At 38.5% G+C, this 18,860-nt stretch overlaps 1 protein-coding gene across 5 annotated transcripts in view; it reads left to right on the forward strand.

Moving 5' to 3' along the window:
- SFMBT1 (Scm like with four mbt domains 1) overlaps positions 1-18,860 on the forward strand; it is a 116,131-nt gene that overhangs the window by 46,551 nt on the left and 50,720 nt on the right. The window lies entirely within an intron of this gene.

Raw genomic sequence — 18,860 nt, forward strand, 5'->3', positions numbered from 1 at the left:
CTGCCAGGCCTCCTGCTAAACTCTAGAAAGACAGCTATGTGGACTGCTTTGCCATTTAGGGTTTTGGTTTTACGTCTTGCATGTGGATTTAATTGGATTCCTCATTAGTTAGCATAATTTAGGCTGGTGGTTCTTCTTATGCCTGTTTAATACTTTGCACTGAGTTATTTTGCACTGATTTATTTTGGAAATCTAACATATTTGCAGCTTATCTCCAGTAGTGACTAGAGGTTTCCTCTTTTTTTGGAGGCACTTATTGTTAAAGCCGCTAAAGACTTATTTTCTAAATGATTTTTCTAAATAACTTATACTTGTTCCTTGTATCACTGTTATTAAATGTTCAGCATGCTTTTTAGGCTTGTGAACCACAGCATAACGGCCCAACCCAACCTTTGGTAGTAGACAGTCACCATCAGGCTGTTTCCCTGGGATTCCTCAAAGGACCTCAGCATTGCCCTGGAGTTGGCAGGTGTCCTTGAAGGACTGGTTTTGTCTGATAACACAGTATGGATGCATATAGTGACTTTGAGGGGTTATATAGCCTATCCAGAGTTACTTGGCATTTACAACTGATCATCTTTTAGGGCCTTAAATTCTTTTTAAAAATTCTAGTGAATTAATTGTATAGCACATGTGATTACAGTCCAGGAGTCTGTAGGGTTTGATGTAAAGCTTTTACAAATACCTGTGTGTTTAATGTTACAAAATAAAGCGGCAGACTTCCCAAAGCATCCTGCCTTATAATCATGCCCTCTGTTGAATGCTTTGAGGAGAAAGAGTAGTAGTTCAAGTTTGGTGAATGATTGGACAAAGGCAGACTCCCAGAGGTCTGAAGACATCAACCACTGTAACTTGCCCTTGGTTCTCTTCTTGAAGGCCTTGGGGAGAGGCAGAAGCCTCCTTACTCCCTTGAGGCAGAGGCTTTGTTTGTGTGCTTTCCTACTGATTCTACCGTTTTTGGCAATGGCAGTTTATCACGGATTCTTTTTTAGCCTTTTGACTGTTCTCTAACTCAGTATCATTCCAGTCCATCAAAGAAGAATTAATAAATATAATTTTTAAAAAATGTGTACTGTATAACTTTGCTAGGAGGAGTTTGGAGGATAGCTAATAAGAAAAATAAAGAATTTCAACTACTTATGGGAATCATTTTAGAAACCAAGAGTATCTTCATTCTAGTAAAAGAAGCAATAATAGCTTGTTAAGCAATAATAGCTAATATTCTTATTGTGCTGTAAACTTTTACATGCATTAATTGATTGAATAATCAAAGTATTAATAGCTTTATGGGTTAGCTGCTGTTGTTAACATCTCCATTTTACAGAAGAGCCTACTGAGGCATGAGTTGATTCTGTATCTTGCCCAAGCCACACAGCAAGCAGGTCATGCATCTGTCAGCCCCTTAGTCTGGCTTTTGAGGCCACATGCCTTCTTATCAGAACTGTCTAGTTAGTTTTCATATGGTGTTGATTATTCATATACTTTGATTTTCTCCTTTTTTAGAGACCTAAATTAACCAATGAAAATATTTTATAAAACTTCCTAAGCTTTTGAAAATTGTAGTGTAGGTTCAATAGTCTCTAAAATTTATGACCCCTATAACTTTCTTAGCTGGAAAGACATGGTTGTATGGAAACATGAGGGTTGCATGGAAATGTATCTCTGATGTTCTAATGGACAGGATTTATTAGGTACCTTCTGTAAGTGTAAATGATATACCATATGTATATTCCCTATTTAACAGATAAGGAAACTTATCTAGTAGGTGGTGAATTTAAGCTGGGTCTCATTTTTGTAGTTAGTCTGGTCCATCATTTAATTACCTGTCATTCCCCAGCATGTGAATTTTGTTGTTCACTATTCAGAGAAGCATTTGCCCAACTAATGGAGATAAAGGCACAAAGTCAAAGAATTATTTTTTGGGCACCTCTATTGGTGTTACCTAGTGACCTTTTCCAAGATATTTGTTGGGCCAAACTTTAGGTAGAACATATTTAGGGATACTTACTCAGCTTCAGTTGATTTTTCATTCTCTTCAAGAGAATAGTTGGCTTTTAATGAAATATGATTGTCTTTTATGTTACTTCAAACAGTTCAAGAGCCAGAGAATTTGCAAATATAGTATTACATCTAAGGCAGCTAGGAATTTAGAGTGAGAAAAATGTGGACTCAGACAGTGGTTTGTTTTGGTCCGGTCTGATGCCCCCCCTTTTTTTCCTGACATGTGTGGGCACTTGGTATAGTCTGTCTGTAGCTGAGCTCTTAGAGTTAAACTATATTATTGTCTCTGGCCTCACAATGATCTCTTTTAAGTATTACTCTTTCTTCTGGCCAGATTCCCTTGTTTCTTAATGTAAATTTGATCAAGTGCTTGGGAGTTTTAGGCCATTCCTACCAGATGTCCACTTTATAGTCATGTGACCCATTCTTTTTGATCATGGTAATTGGTGGGAGAATAGAGGAATGAGGATACCAAAATCCATGAATAATTTAAAATATTCATGATTTTGTTCCTAGCTCCACTTTCTCTTTTTATCTCTCACAGTAATTTTTGCTTGTTTTTTGTCTTATGGGAGCCAGAAATCAGATTTTTAATTTTGACTTAAATCTTCATTGACTACTTCGCTGTACTTAGTGTTCTATTGAAACATACTCCTTTGAGGTATAGCAAATTAATACTGAAGGAACACTTTCTCTTCCAGTTTATACACTCATATTTTTGAGAAATCTGAAGTTTTCCAGTTTGCGTATATTAAGTATGATGCCTAATACTTATTAAATAGTCTCTGGTATCAAATATATATATACATATTTTATCTGTATAACAAAAACTGCTTTGTCAAAAGGTACAATAGATAAAATTATCTGAATAGATCAAATGGATCATTGCCAAAATCTGCTGGATCATCGAAAAGCAAGAGAGTTCCTGAAAAACATCTACTTTTGCTTTATTGACTACGCTAAGGCCTTTGACTGTATGGATCACAACAAACTGTGGAAAATTCTGAAAGAAATGAGAATACCAAACCACCTGACCTCCCTCCTGAGAAATCTGTATACAGGTCAAGAAGCAACAGTTAGTACTGGACATGGAACAACAGACTGGTTCCAAATCGGGAAAGGAGTACGTCAAGGCTGTATATTGTCACCCTGCTTATTTAACTTATATGCAGAGTGCATCATGTGAAATGCCGGACTGGATGAAGCACAAGCTGAAATCAAGATTACTGGGAGAAATATCAATAACCTCAGATATGCAGATGACACCACCTTTTCTTCTTCACAGAAAGCAAAGAACTAGAGTCTCTCGATGAAAGTGAAAGAGGAGAGTAAAAAAGTTGGCGTAAAACTCAACATTCAGAAAACGAAGATCATGGCATCTGGTCCCATCACTTCATGGCAAATAGATGGGGAAACAATGAAAACAGTGACAGACTTTATTTTTTGGGGCTCCAAAATCTCTGCAGATGGTGATTTCAGCCATGAAATTGAAAGACGCTTGCTCCTAGGAAGAAAAGCTATGACCAATCTAGACAGCATATTAAAAAGCAGAGGCATTACTTTACCAACAAAGGTTTGTCTAGTCAAAGGTATGGTTTTTCCAGTAATCATGTATGGATATGAGAGTTGGACTGTAAACAAAGCCGAGCCCCAAAGAATTGATACTTTTGAACTGTGGTGTTGGAGAAGACTCTTAAGAGTCCCTTGGACTGCAAGGAGGTCCAACCAGTCCATCCTAAAGGAGATCAGTCCTGAATATGCACTGGAAGGACTGATGCTGAAGCTGAAACTCCCAATACTTTGGCCACCTGATGTGAAGAACTGACTCTTTAGGAAAAACACTGATGCTGGGAAAGGTTAAAGGTAGGAAGAGAAGGGGACGACAGAGGATGAGATGGTTGGATGGCATCTCAATGGGTGCCGACTCAATGGACCTGAGTTTGAGTAGGCTCTGGGAGTTGTTGATGGACAGGGAAGCCTGGCGTGCTGCAGTCCATAGGGTCGCAAAGAGTTGGACACGACTGAGCGACTGAACTGAACTGACTACTAATAGTTTCGGTAAACTTAATATTTTACAATTTAAGAAGGTATTCTAAAAAAGAAAAAAAAAAACCCAAATCATTTTATTCTACCAAGGTGTTATTTCACTAATTAATCATTTGACTTTGTAGTTCATTAATTCGACAAATATTAATTGAGTACCAACTGTGTCTTAGGAGCAGGAATTTTAATGTCCGGTTTGTTCATTATTCTACCCTGGTGCCCAGCACAGAGCCTGGCATGTACTAGACGTTTCTTGTTGTTGTTGAGTTGCCCAGTCAAGTCCAACTCTTTGTGACCCCATAGACTGCAGCTTGCCAGGCCTGCCTGTCCCTCACCATCTCCCCGAGTTTGCCCAAGTTCATTGCGTCAGTGATGCTATGCTGTCCAGCCATCTCATCCTCTGACACCCTCTTCTCCTTCTGCCCTCAATCTTTCCCAGCATCAGGGGCTTTTCCAATGAGTCGTCTGTTCATATCAGATGACCAAAATATTGGAGTTTCAGCTTCAGCATCAGTCCTTTCAGTGAATATTCAAGGTTGATCTCCCTTAAGATTGACTGGTTTGATCTTGTCCAAGGGACTTCCAGGAGTCTTCTCCAGCACCACAGTCCGAAGGCATCAATCCTTTGGTGTTCTGCCTTCTTTACGGTCTAGCTCTCACAACTGCACATGACCACGGGGAACTAATTGAGTGAAGCAATGCATGTTCTTGTGGAGTTTACTTTCTAGTGTATGCCAATACCTAGCACTGCAGGGGCTGTAACAGTGATAGATGGCTAACAGAAGTAGAATACATAGTCTGTACACATTGTAGTGGGATGTGTGGGTAATATCAAAGACCATACATTTTGAAACTATCTTGCCTCTCTTATTAGGAATGAAAATATATTTCCCAGAAGCTCCCCGGTAAACTTTTTCTTACTTCTTTCTGAGCCAGGACTGGGTCACATGGCCACATGGAAGACTCAGAACACAATGATTATCTGACAGAGTGGATGGGATGAGACTGACTGAGCATAATCCATTCTGTGACCAAATGTGGGTATGAGGGCATGGTGGAAGAGATGGAAGGAAAGACATTAGGCTGTCCTAGTAGTGACCATTGCAGAATTGGAGAGTTGAATTGGACTGGGCTTACCTTTGTACAGTGCTAGTTTCTAGATATATAAAGGAGTAAAGTGGGAATTTAAACCTACTTGAGAAAAAACTTCAATCTTAACACTTTAAGCAAAAGCCTCATAAATCCTCTTCTTTGGAAGTTCATTTAAAGAATAAGAAAATTATGGCTTCCCTGGTGGCTCAGCGGTAAACAGTCGGCCTGCCAATGCAGGAGACGTTGGCTCGATCCCTGCTCCGGGAAGATCACGGGTTGTGAACCACAGCGGGGCGCAGAGCGTGCGTCCGCGCACTGCGGCCCCCGAAGCCCGCACGCCCTGCAGCCTGTGCTGTGCAGCAGGAGGTGCCAGGCGGCGAGGGCCCGTGCACGCAGCGGGGAGTGCCCTCGCTCGCGGCAGCAGAGGGAGGCGGGCATCGAGGAAGACTCAGTGCAGCCAAGAGTAAATAAATAAGTACAGTTGTTTTAAAAAAGAAAATTGTGTTTCTTTTTTCATGTGTTCCTTGATTCAGAGTTTTCAGACTTTTATTCTTTCATAAGAGTTTACCTGATTAAGGACTAGTAAAGTAACATTTTGAGAGAAAGTCATTGATGGCAACACCTATCTAGGTACCATCCGGACGCCTGGCTACTTACAATTCTAGTAGAACAGTGAAGAATCCTGAAGTTAAATACATGAATAAACAGAAGGACTAGAGGTAAATCATTTAGGGCCATCCCTTTGTGGTGCAGGAGATGGACACCTCACAGTCATCCTGAGCTCCACGAAAACCTGGGAAAACCAGGGGAGTTCAAGCTCAGGAATCAGGCCAGGGTTCAGATGCTGCTCCTGATGTTTCCTAGCTGTATAAATTGACAGATAATTTAATTTCTCGGAACCTCAGTCTCCTCATCTGTAAAATGAGGTTATCATGTATGTGATAAGAAGATGGTTAGGATTAAATAAGATATAATTTTAAAATAGTTAACATGTTTTCCATGTACTGTTGGGCAGTGTTTTATTTACCGTATAACATACCAAATAAGTGTTGGGCACACATGTAGAAGGTACTCAAATATTACTTCTTTCCTTTTTTTTTTTTTTTTTTTAAAAAAAGATGGGTGGCTAACAGGCATTTGTTGAGTTGAAATGAAGTTTCTGATCTGTCACTTGACATGAGAAGGCTGAGAAACAGCAACCATGAAATGATAGAATAGTTTCCAGGCTTTTTGTAACCAGACATAGTCTCTTCTTGTAATCCTTTAATAAAATGATTGCAAGTGGTACATTCTGACAGTTTGTGTTGGTGAATCAAGTACCTCTTTATTTAATCAGAATAAAGACATATTGACTATTTTAACTTGTGCTTGTGCTACTGGCTCCCATATTAAAGCCTGTAATCAATGAAAAATGTGGTAATATTTGAGGTCTAGAAGATATGCTGTTTCTGCAGCTTACAAGATAATATAAGGATAAATAAATGATTTTTAAATGCTTCTGTCATATTTTGGTACAATGAAAGATAGTTTCGAAACCTTGATTTACTATTCTTGGTATCTGGAGTTGTGTAGGTGCTCAGTATCCTGGTAGTAATTAGCAATTGCTGAGGAAACAGGACTGCAGAGTGGCCATACTTACATCTATGAACCAGGGATTTATAAGTTGGTTGGCATGAAATTTCCAACCTCTTTATAGTATGATTCAGTTTTTAAAAATTATTTATCTCTGAAATTTTTGAAAGATGTGCTTTAAGCAAGGCTTAGAAAAATTGACATTTTAAGTGCCTTTAATGGAAAATTTGTGGGTATTGAAATTGAGATTTTAAAATAAGATAACAGAACAGCATAAATTACTAAATGGGTATGAGGAGGTGCCTTCATGGATGATTAGTAAACATAGAAAGAAAGGTGAATTGTAAGAGTGGGATTGAAGGTGACAAGAAGGTTCCCAAGGTATAAAATAAGGATTGAACTCATCTATCTAGCTGTTATAAAGAGTTGTTATTTTGCTCAGATGAAGTTACAATTTATAAAGAAAATAGCTTATAAATTGGAAACACTTTAATAGTAATAATTATCCTTTTGTTGATTGAAAAAAATTTCCCTAAACACTCAGTGAACCTTTAATGAAGAAAGCAATCATTTTTCCCTATTTGCATTAAAACCCTCTGGATTTTTCTCCCTCAAACCACTCTTCCTTTAGGCTGTTTTTTCTCCAAGTAGCAATTTCATCCTCTCTAGGGGCTTTCCTGGTAGTTCAGCTGGTAAAGAATCCGCCTGCAACGCAGGAGACCCCAGTTCGATTCCTGGGTCCAGAAGATCCGCTGGAGAAGGGCATGGCAACCGACTCTAATATTCTTGCCTGGAGAATCCTCTTGGACAGAGGAGCCTGGCGGGCTACAGTCCATGGGGTAGCAGAGTCAGACATGACTGAGCAACCAAGTACAACATTGCTTAGACCAAAGACTTAGGTGTCAGGCTAGATAATGCTCTTTTCTCTCATACCCCACATCCAGTCTTTCATTTACTCTTCTCAGTGTTTTTGCTGCTCCTTACCTGGAGTTAGCCACCAACACCTCTCACCTGGTTTATTCCAGCATCCTTTAAATTGGTCTTCCTGCTTCTGCTCTTGCCCTTTTACAGTCTCTTCTCAACATAGCTTTCCTGGTGGCTGAGACAGTAAAGAGTCTGCTTGCAGTGTGGGAGACCCAGGTTCGGTCCCTGGGTTGGGAAGATCCCCTGGAGAAGGAAATGGCAACCCACTCCAGTATTCTTGCCTGGAAAATCCCTTGGATGGAGGAGCCTGGCAGGCCACAGTCCATGGGGTCGCAAAGAATCAGACACAACTGAGTGACTTCACTTCACTTCATTCAACATCGCTGCAGAATAACCCCCCCCCCGCCCCCCCGCAAAGGTCAAACTCTGTCTCTCTACTTAAAATCTTCCAGTGACTTCCCCCAAACTAAAACCTTCACATCAGTCTACAAGTGTATATGTAATCTGGCTCCCTGGTACCTTTCTAAACTCGTCTCCTAGCACCCCAGCCTTGATCACTGTGCTGCAACAGCATTGACCTTAGGTGTCCTGCACAAGGTCTCACTGAAGGTCTTTGCAGTTATCTTTTTCCTGCCTGGAATGTTCTTCCCCAGGTACCCACTTCCTCCCTTTACTCAGGTGTAGGCTCATGTCACCTCATAACTGAGATCTTAATCACCTTTTTGAAAGTAGTACTCTCTGTCCTTTCTTGCTTCATTTTCCTCCTAACATTTTGTTCAGTATACTATACCCTGTGTTTTTCTCTCTCCCGACTCTGGACTGGGAGATTCATGAGGGCAGGGTTCCCCCTGAATCTGTTTATTTACTTAAAACAATATGTGGCAGATGGTATGCACTCAGTAAATATTTATTGATTAATTGAGAAAGCAATTCCATGGCAGTTTGTTGTATCTCTACTGCTGATCTATAGAAGTGAAAGTCGCTCAGTCTTGTCTAACTGTGCGACCCCATGGGTCGCACGTAACCTACCAGGTTCCTCTGCCCATGGAATTCTCCAGGCAGGAATACTGGAGTGGGTTGCCATCCCTTCTCCAGGGGGTTTTCTTGACCCAGGGATGGAACCCAGGTCTCCCACATTGCAGGCAGATTCTTTACCAACTGAGTTGTGTGAAAGTGAAAGGTGCTCAGTTGTGTCTGACTCTTTGCGACCCCATGCACCATACAGTCCATGGGATTATGGGTTTGCTTATTCAGTACATCGCATATAAATGGAAGCAGACAGTGTATGGCTTTTTGTGTTTGACTTCTTTCACTTGGCACAGTATTTTCTAGGATATCTGTGCTGTAGTATCAGTACTTTGTTCCTTTTTGTGGCCAAATAAAATCTTCCACTGTGTTAGGTAGCTCACATTTTATGCATCCATTCATCAACTGGTGGACATTTGGGTTCTTTCAGCCTTTTGGCATTATGCAGAATGCTGCTGTGTACATTCATCTACAAGCTTTGGTGTAGACATATGTTTTTAGTCCTCTTGGGTATATACCAAGGAGTGGAATTGCTGGGTCTCATGGTAAATCTATATTTAACATTTTCAAAAACTGCCCAACAGTTTTCTAAAGGAATTGCACCATTTTACATTCCCACCAGCATTACCTGTATGTTCTACCACCCCCACCCCAGAGGAGGAGGGTTGTGGTAAATACCATGGTTCCCTAAGAAATAGGTGGGCGACAGTCACAGAGGAGCCTGGGAGTGTGGCAGACAGTGTGAAGTGGATGCCTGTCCTGCTCCTTCTCTCCTCTTGTTTGCTTTTGTGGCCTCTCCTACCCTGGCTTCCTGGCTAGCCTTAGAACACAGCTCACATGCCCTTGTTCTGAGGTCTTTGTTCTGGGTTTTCCCTCTGCCTGTCAGACTCTCCTTCCATTTGTCCTTCAGGTCTTTGTCCATTGCTACCTTTTCTGTGATGCCCCACCTCCACCCTGTGTAACTTTAGCCTGTGGGTCTCCCCTGCCCAGCTCTGTCACTTACCATATTTAGGAAAAGTACTGTACTTTTTATCCTTCCCAGTAAAACATACGCGTCATGAGGGCAGGGATTTTGGCAGTGTTCTTCACTGATGGATCCCTAATATTTTGATAGGGCTTCACACACAGTAGGTTTCTGGTAAACATTTGTTGAAAGAACGAATAACTTTTCATTATCAGTAAATGCATTTTTTTCTTAAAAATTTAAGTCATAGAATTACATATATAAATATATTCTTAAAAAATTTATTCAATGCAGATAAATCACAACTTTCCTTTTATCCTGTTCCTGAATCTCACTTTCATAGAAGTAACCACTGGTAGTGATTTGGATGTGATCTTCCAGATCATTTTAAGGGTATCTGTATATATATAAAGAAATATATATATTATAGAAATATGTAGTTTTGAATTTGAGTATGTTTCATAAATGTGCACACACACACCAAAACTGCTGTCTACACTCAAAACCTTTTTATCACTCCTAACATAAACTCTGTACCTGTTAAACTAGCTCGTTCTTTTTAACTCTCATCTTACAGATTTGCCCTAATTTACTGGTTGATACTGAGGTTTCCAATTTTTCCTTAGTTACAGACATTGTTGAAGCATGCAATTAGACTTTTACACTTCGTACCCGTGGGGGTGTTTTCTCTGTTTATGCCCTGAAAGTGAGAACAGTTTAATCTCTTTCTTTGAAATTGTTATACTACTTTTTGCGGGGGGGTGTGGGGGGGTGGGGCATAGTTTTCTGAAATAGATATTGGAAATTGAATTGCTCAGAAGTAGAGAATGCAAGTTAAATTTTTTGATGGAATAAAATTCTTTAAAAGAGTCATATCCATTTGTGCTCTGTAACTGGTGATAGCAGCATTCATATCTTTGCCCTTCTGTGAGTGAAAAATGCCTCATTTTAGCTGTTGATGTTAAACATTTTATATGCTTATAAGTCATTTCCATGTCTTTTATAAACCTCCTGTTTGTATCTGTTTCACCCCTGTAAGGGTTGTTCTTTCATCTTTATTGATTTATAGGTATTTTCTATAATTACAGCTATTAATTTTTTGTCTATTATTTATAGAGCAGATAGTATTTTCTTCTAGTCTCTAATTTGGCTTTGGAAGTGTTTTATGGTATCTTTTTGCTAATCAGAAGTTTTAAATGTTTATGTACTCAAATATCCATTTTATAGCTTCCTTGATTAAGGAAGTCTGTACCAAGGTTATAACCATATTCTCTGTGTTTCGCTTTTAATTTGTTTGGAGTCTTAATTTTCATGTTTTGCTCTTTTAATTCACCAAGGGATTTATTTTTGTTGCAGCATGAAGTAAGGGTCTAATTTTTTTCTTCCCAAAATGAATAGCCTTTTCTTTATTAGTTTGTTCATCCTTTCACAATTGATATGGGATGCCATTGTATCACAAAGTATTCTCTCATATAAATGGATCTATTTCTCAACCTCAGTCTATTTTATTGACGTATTTGTCTTTTCTTGCACTAATACCACACTATTTTAATATTTTGGTAGAAGGAACTAGCTTTGTCATATATCATCTTTTACAAAAATGTAGCTGGATTGTACATTTCCTCTTCTAGATGCATTTAAAAATTAGCTCATCAAGGTGAATAAAATACCTTGTTGGTATTTTAATTGGGAAGGAAAACTTTTCTCTAACACAGTTTTAATTTGGTCAGGTAGTAATAGATTGTATGCTTATGCCATATTTTACTTAAAAATTTCTCGTTGTTAGACCAAAATAACCCTTTTAAAATATTACCTGGTAATTTGACTTTTTAAAAGATTGAGGTATAATTGACATAACATTGTATTAAGCCAAGGTATATAAAACTGTGATTTATATATATATATATATACATATACAGTGCAAAATATATATTGCAAAAATGATTTAATTGTATATGTTCATATGTATACACTATATCTTCTTCATCTCTCCATAGACACTTAGGTTGCTTCCATATCTTAGCTATTGTAAATAATGCTGCAATGAATGTGGGGTATAAGATATCTTTTTGAGTTAGTGTTTTCATTTTTTTTCACTTCACATACCCAGAACTGGAATTCCTGGATCATGTGGTAGTTCTGTTTTTCAATTTTTGAGGAAACTACATATTATTTTCAAACTGTGCCTTGTTGTTCAGTTGTATCCAACTCTTTGCGACCCCATGGACTGCAGCGAGCCAGGCTTCCCTGTCCATCACCGTCTCCTGGAAGCTTGCTCAAACTCATGTCCGTTGAATCGGTGATTCCATCCAACCATCTCACCCTCCATTGTCCCCTTCTTCTGCCTCCAGTCTTTCAAAGCATCAGGGTCTTTTCCAATGAGTCAGTTCTTAGCATCAGACAAAGTATTGGAGTTTGAGCTTTAGCATCACTCCATCCAGTGAATAATCAGGACTGATTTCCTTGAGGACTGACTGGTTGGATCTCCTTGCTATCTAAGGGATTCCTAAGAGTCTTCTCCAACACCACAGTTCAAAAACATCAGTTCTTCAGCTTTCAGGCTTCTCTACGGTCAAACTCTCACATCCATACGTGACTACTGGAAAAACCATAGCCTTGACTAGGTGGACCTTTGTTGGCAAAATAATGTCTCTACTTTTTAATATGCTGTCTAGATTGGTCATAGCTTTTCTTCCTAGAAGCAAGCGTCTTTTAATTTCATGGCTGCAGTCACTGTCTGCAGTGATTTTGGAGCCCAAGAAAATAAAATCTGTCATTGTTTCTGTTGTTTCCCCGTCTACTTGCCATGAAGTGATGGGACTGGATGCCATGATCTTAGTTTTCTGAATGTTGAGCTTTAAGCCAACTTTTTCACTCTCCTCTTTCACATTCATCAAGAGGCTCTTTAGTTCTTCTTCACTTTCTGCTATTAGGGTGGTGTCATCTGCATATCTGAGTTTGTTGATATTTCTCCTGGCAATCTTGATTCCAGCTTCTGCATCATCCAGCCCAGCATTTTGCATGATGTGCTCTGCATATAAGTCAAATAAACAGGGTGACAATATATAGCCTTGACATACTCCTTTCCCAATTTGCAACCCATCCGTTGTTCCATGTCCAGATCTAACTGTTGCTTCTTGACCTGCGTACAGGTTTCTTAGGAGACAGGTAAAGTGGTCTGGTATTCCCATCTCTTTTAGAATTTTCCACATTTTGTTGTGATCCACACAGTCAAAGGCTTTAGCATAGTCAATGAAGCAGAAATAGAGGTTTTTTCAGAATTCTCTTACTTTTTCTGTGACCCAGTGGATGTTGGCAATTTGATCTCTGGTTCTTCTGCCTTTTCTAAATCCAGCTTGAATATCTGGAAATTCTTGGTTCACGTACTGTTGAAGCCTAGCTTGAAGAATTTTGAGCATTACTTTGCTAGCATGTGAGATGAGTGCAGTTGTGCGGTAGTTTGAACATTCTTTGGCATTGCCTTTCTTTGGGATTGGAATGAAAACTGACCTTTTCCAGTCTTGTGGCCACTGCTGAGTTTTTCAAATTTGCTGGCATATTGAGTGCACTTTCACAGCATCATCTTTTAGGATTTGAAATAACTCAACTGGAATTCCATCACCACCACTAGCTTTGTAGTAGTGCTTCCTAAGGCCCACTTGACCTCTTACTTCAGGATGTTTGGCTCTAGGTGAGTGATCACACCATCATGGTTATCTGGGTCATTAAGATCTTTTTTGTATAGTTCTTCTGTACATTCTTGCCATCTCTTCTTAATATCTTCTGCTTCTGCTTTAGGTCCATACCATTTGTGTCCTTTATTGTGCTCATCTTTTCATGAAATGTTCCTTTGATATCTCTGATTTTTTTGAAGAAATCTCTAGTCTTTCCCATTCTATTGTTTTCCTCTATTTCTTTGCTTTGTTTAGTTAGGAAGGCTTTCTTATCTCTCCTTGCTCTTTGGAATTCTGCATTCAGATGGGTATATCTTTCCTTTTTTCCTTTGCCTTTTGCTTCTCTCCTTTCCTCAGCTGTTTGTAAGGCCTCCTCAGACAACCAGTTTACCTTTTTGCATTTCTTCTTCTTGGGGATTGTTTTGATCACCACCTCCTGTAGAGTGTTATGAACCTCCATCCATAGTTCTTCATGCACTCTATTAGATCTAATGCCTTGAATCTATTTGTCACTTCCACTATATAATCATAAGGGATTTGATTTAAGTCATACCTGAATTGTCTAGTGGCTTTCCCTATTTTCTTCAATGTAAGTTTGAATTTAGCAATAAGAGTTCATGATCTGAGCCACAGTCAGCTCCCAGTCTTATTTTTGCTGACTGTATAGAGTTTCTGCATCTTTGGCTGCAAAGAATATGATCAGTCTGATTTCAGTATTGACTATCTGGTGAGGTCCATGTGTAGAGTCTTCTCTTGTGTTGTCGGAAGAGGGTGTTTGCTGTGACCAGTGCATTCTCTTGGCAAAACTGTGTTAGCCTTTGCCCTGCTTTGTTTTGTACTCTAAGACCAAACTTACCCGTTATTCCAGGTGTCTGTTGACTTCCTACTTTTGCTTTCTAGTCCCCTATGATGAAAAGGACACCTTTTTTGGTGTTAGTTCTAGAAGGTCTTGTAGGTCTTTATAGAACCATTCAACTTCAGCTTCTTCAGCATTAGTGGTTGGGGCATAGACTTGGATTACTGTGATATTGAATGGTTTGTCTTGGAAACAGAGGTCATTCTGTCATTTTTGAGGTTGCTCCCAAGTACTGCATTTCAGACTCTTCTGTTGACTATGAGGGCTACTTTGTTTCTTTTAAGGGATTCTTGCCCATACCATGCCTCAGTTCAGTCAGTCAGTTCAGTGGCTCAGTTGTGTCGAACTTTTTGCGACCCCATGAATCACAGCATGCCAGGCCTTCCTGTCCATCACCAACTCCCAGAGTTTACTCAAACTCATGCCCATTGAGTCGGTGATGCCATCCAGCCATCTCATCCTCTGTCATCCCCTTCTCCTCCTGCCCCTAATCCCTCCCAGCATCAGGGTCTTTTCCATTGAGTCAACTCTTCGCATGAGGTGGCCAAAGTATTGAAGTTTCAGCTTCAGCGTCAGTCCCTCCAGTGAACACCCAGTACTGATCTCCCTTAGGATGGACTGGTTGGATCTCCTTGCAGTCCAAGGGACTCTCAAGAGTCTTCTCCAACCACCAGTGTTTATTCCCACCAGTAATGCAAAGCAGTTTCCTGTCCTCCACATCTTTGCCAACACTTGTTATTTTTTTCTTTTTGATGATAGCCATTCCAATATGTATGCTTTGAGAGCTCACTGTGGTTTTGATACCCATTTCCTTAATGATGTGATATTGCTCACCTTTTAAAAAAAGGGTATTCTTTAGAGTATTCTTTTCTCTTTTTATTAAACTTTTTATTTTCTGTTGATGTATAGTTGATTAGCAGTGTTGTTGTGATAGTTTCAGGGGGACAGCAAAGAGACTCAACCATACGTATAATGTGTATTCATTCTCCCCCAAACTTTCTCCCATCCAGACTTCCACAGAACCTTAGGGTATTCCTGAGTTGTGGCTTTTGTTGAAAGCTTTTACTGTTTTTGTAAATTAATAAGTATTGATTTGTTCAACTAAGGTAGATATGCCCTGTGTTGTGTTTACATAGTCATGAAAAGTTAAGTTAGTGTCAAATTTAATTTAGATGATCTGAATGGCTAAGATTTGTCAACTTAACAGACTTATTTTTATGTTCCTAGTTCAACATGTAGCAGTGGGTTAAAAACAACAATAACAAACAACTTAATGAAACAATAGAAATTTTCTACTCCTGATAATCAAGTTACATTGACATTTGACAGATGTAAGTGTAATATTTAATTTACATAGCCTGTCAAATAGGATGTGCACAAGGTCAGAGAGTGAAGGTTAACCCTTGTGGGGAGTGAAAGACCAACTGAAATCTACACATGTGTGGGGGACAAAAATACAGTGACTCCACCACTAGCATCTACTGTCAGGAGCAAGGTTAACTTTGCAAATCTGCCCCCAGTGGAGCATCTGATTTGCTGAATTGTTTGCATTTACCTTATTTACAGCATACTTGAAGTTATTATTGACCTTCCATTTGTTGAGTTGAGGGAGAGGAGTGCAAATTCAAACATTTCAGTGGGAATTTTCTTTTTAACTGTCTGTTAAATATTTACTGAGTTAAAACATTTTCTTGCAGCCACCATACATAATAGGTCATATCTTCATAGTCACACTGAGTTTTGTCCTTCCAAAGCGCTTTAAAAGTTATGTCCAGCATGTTAAATCATTTGGCTGAGGACTTAAGCTATAGAAATCTCTCTGGCATTATTGTAACTTTTCTCCGTAATAAATATTCTTACTCAGTGTTTAATCTTAGCCTTGAAAATCAAGTGCTTTATCGTGGAGCCGAGTAGTATAAAGGGAAGGGGAAACATCATGTAGCTGTTTGTTGTTCAGATGACTTTTAGATCTTTTAAAAGTTCTGTTTAAAAGTAAGTATACCATGGCAGTTTTATTTTACATTGATGTATCACTAAAAATGAAATAGTTAAATTCAGTTTTATTCTGCCTGGGTTTTGTTGTTTCCTTTGTGTGCCTGTGTATGTTTGACTTCAGAGCTTGTTTTGTACAATTAATTTTGCTTTTTAAATTGTTATTTATATTTCTTAGAGGTGTTTCATATTTTAGAATAGCTATACTTTGGCTTCGGTCTCTTTTATTAGAATCTCCTGTAATAGGCTCCTGTTTAGCTCACTGAAATAATTTTAAATAAGATGAACAAGATCCAGATCAGTTAGTTCATGAGAGCTTATTTACATAAATAGCTCTTAATGTATTCTGGTCACCACAAGAGGAGTTCTAATGCCAAAATCAGTAATAAAGGCAATAAAACAATTTAACATGAATAGGAAATAAATGAAATAAAAGGAAATAAATGAAAAGTGAATTAAATTTTTACAGTTTTCAAGCTCCTGGATATTTTACTTTTTTTTTTCCCCTCACTGCATGAAAAGACAGCAGACTAGCAATAAAGAGAAGGACTTGCCAGATGTTCTACAGCAAAAGTCTTCATCACTTTATTTTTCTTGATCCTATTAAGACTATGAACTGACTGTTTATTGTTTAAAAATCTAAGTGATGTTGTAAGATTGAAAAAGTCTTAGTCCTTTTTCACAGCTTAGCATGGTGACAGATGGTAACTGGTCTTATTGCAATGATTGTTTCATATTGTAAAAAAAATTGAATCACTAAACCTGAAACTTACCTAATACTGTATGTTAATTATAACTCAATTTTTAAAAATTTATATTCTTAGTTTCACCTGTGTAAGACTTGTATTTCCGCCAACTCGTATCTTTTTGGCTCTGAAGATTTATTTATAATAATTATTATTATTGCACTATGGGGCTCACTGCACAAAATATGGCGGTGTATTTCAAGAGTTGATGAGTGCAAGCAGTGGGTGCTATCTGCAAAATCTTATAAACCAACAGAAAATTTTGTCGTATCAGACCCATGATGAAGTTTCAAGACTATATGTTGAGATGACCACTAAATTATTGCCATAGGAATAATAAATAATAATATATTATAAGTAATAATAATAATAAACCTATCAACTGCATAACATTAACTCAGCATTTACTATGTAACTCTCTGGTAAATGTTCTTCATGGTTTATCCTACTTATCTTGTCAGCTGGTGAGGTAGGTGCAATACTGTTAATCCCCACTTTAATAAGTGTTATCATTGGCACAAATAAGGCATTTGTTGAAAGCCACATAGCCAAGTAAACAATGGACACAAGATTTTTGAAAGTTAATATAAATTATCCTTCACTTGCCTTTTTTTCACTGAGTGTAAAGATGACATTCCCATATGCTTTTATAAATCTACCTATATTCTTCTAATGGATACAGAGTATTTCCTAGTGTACATGTTTCATAATATGTGTAGCCACATCTCATCCACGTTTGATGAATGTGGTTTCTGGTTTCTCACTGTTACAGATAGTAATATTAAGGAGATTGGACATATTTTTGTAAGTTTTTTAACTCTGATTTTTAATGTGAGTTAATTACTTAATTATTAATATTTTGCCCATTTTTCTTTTTTTCTTGTTGAATTATAGGACCTTGTATTAATTAATCCATTATCTTACATATTGCTAATATTTTCACCTATCTCAACTGTCCTTTTTATTGAATATTAATTGACATAACATTATATTAGTCAGACACATAGCATAATGATTTGACATTTGTATACATTGTGAATGATTGCTGCAGTAAATCTATTTAACATCTGTCACCAAACATAGGAAAAATTTTTTTCTTGTAATGAGAACTTTTCAGAACTATTGTCTTACTGTGAATTTTATTTATGGTGTCTTTGCCATGTAGAAATTTGATACTTTTATGTTTTCGTTGTTTCCTTTTTGTCCTTTTATGTTTTGTCTCCTTTATGGTTTCTCTCTTTGGGTCCAGAGTGATTTTTTTTTTTTTCCCGAGTGACCTTTTTTAAAACAAATTTGATCTGTTTAAAACAGATTTAAAAAGGGCTTCCCTGATAGCTCGGTTGGTAAAGAATCCACCTGCAATGCAGGAGACCCCAGTTCGATTTCTGAGTCGGAAAGACCCGCTGAAGAAGGAATAGGCTACCCACTCCAGTATTCTTGGGCTTCCCTTGTGGTTCAACTCGTAAAGAATCTTGCCTGCAATGCGGAGGACCTGAGTTCAGTTGGATCCCTGGGTCTGGAAGATCCCCTGGAGGAGGGCATGGCAATGCATTCCAAGGATAATTCCATGGACAGAGGAGCCTGGCAGGCTACATCCATAGGATCGCAAAGAGTCGGACAATACTGGTGACTGAGCACGCACACACTGCTTAATTAAAGAAGCCCTTGGTTGCGTCTCATTGAGAGGTAGTGTATCATACAGTGCTCGAGGAAGTAGAGTGTGGATGTTTTGCTAGGTTTGAAACCTGGTTTTCCTTCTTGCTGCAGGACACTTCTGTAGGACCCTGGCAGGTAGTCCTTGTTCTGAGCTTGTTTCCTCATGGTGGTCATGGTTACCTTGTCCAGTTGTTGAGACTGTTAAATGGCTTAGTATGTGTAGGTGCTTCGGATAGTACCCACACATGGTAAATCCTCAGTAAATATCATGGGTGTTATTTTCTCTCTTCCTGTCCAGTTTCCTCGTGTGCCGC

The sequence above is a fragment of the Cervus elaphus genome, chromosome 24, assembly GCF_910594005.1.
Source record: "Cervus elaphus chromosome 24, mCerEla1.1, whole genome shotgun sequence".
NCBI classification, from domain to species: Eukaryota; Metazoa; Chordata; class Mammalia; order Artiodactyla; family Cervidae; genus Cervus; species Cervus elaphus.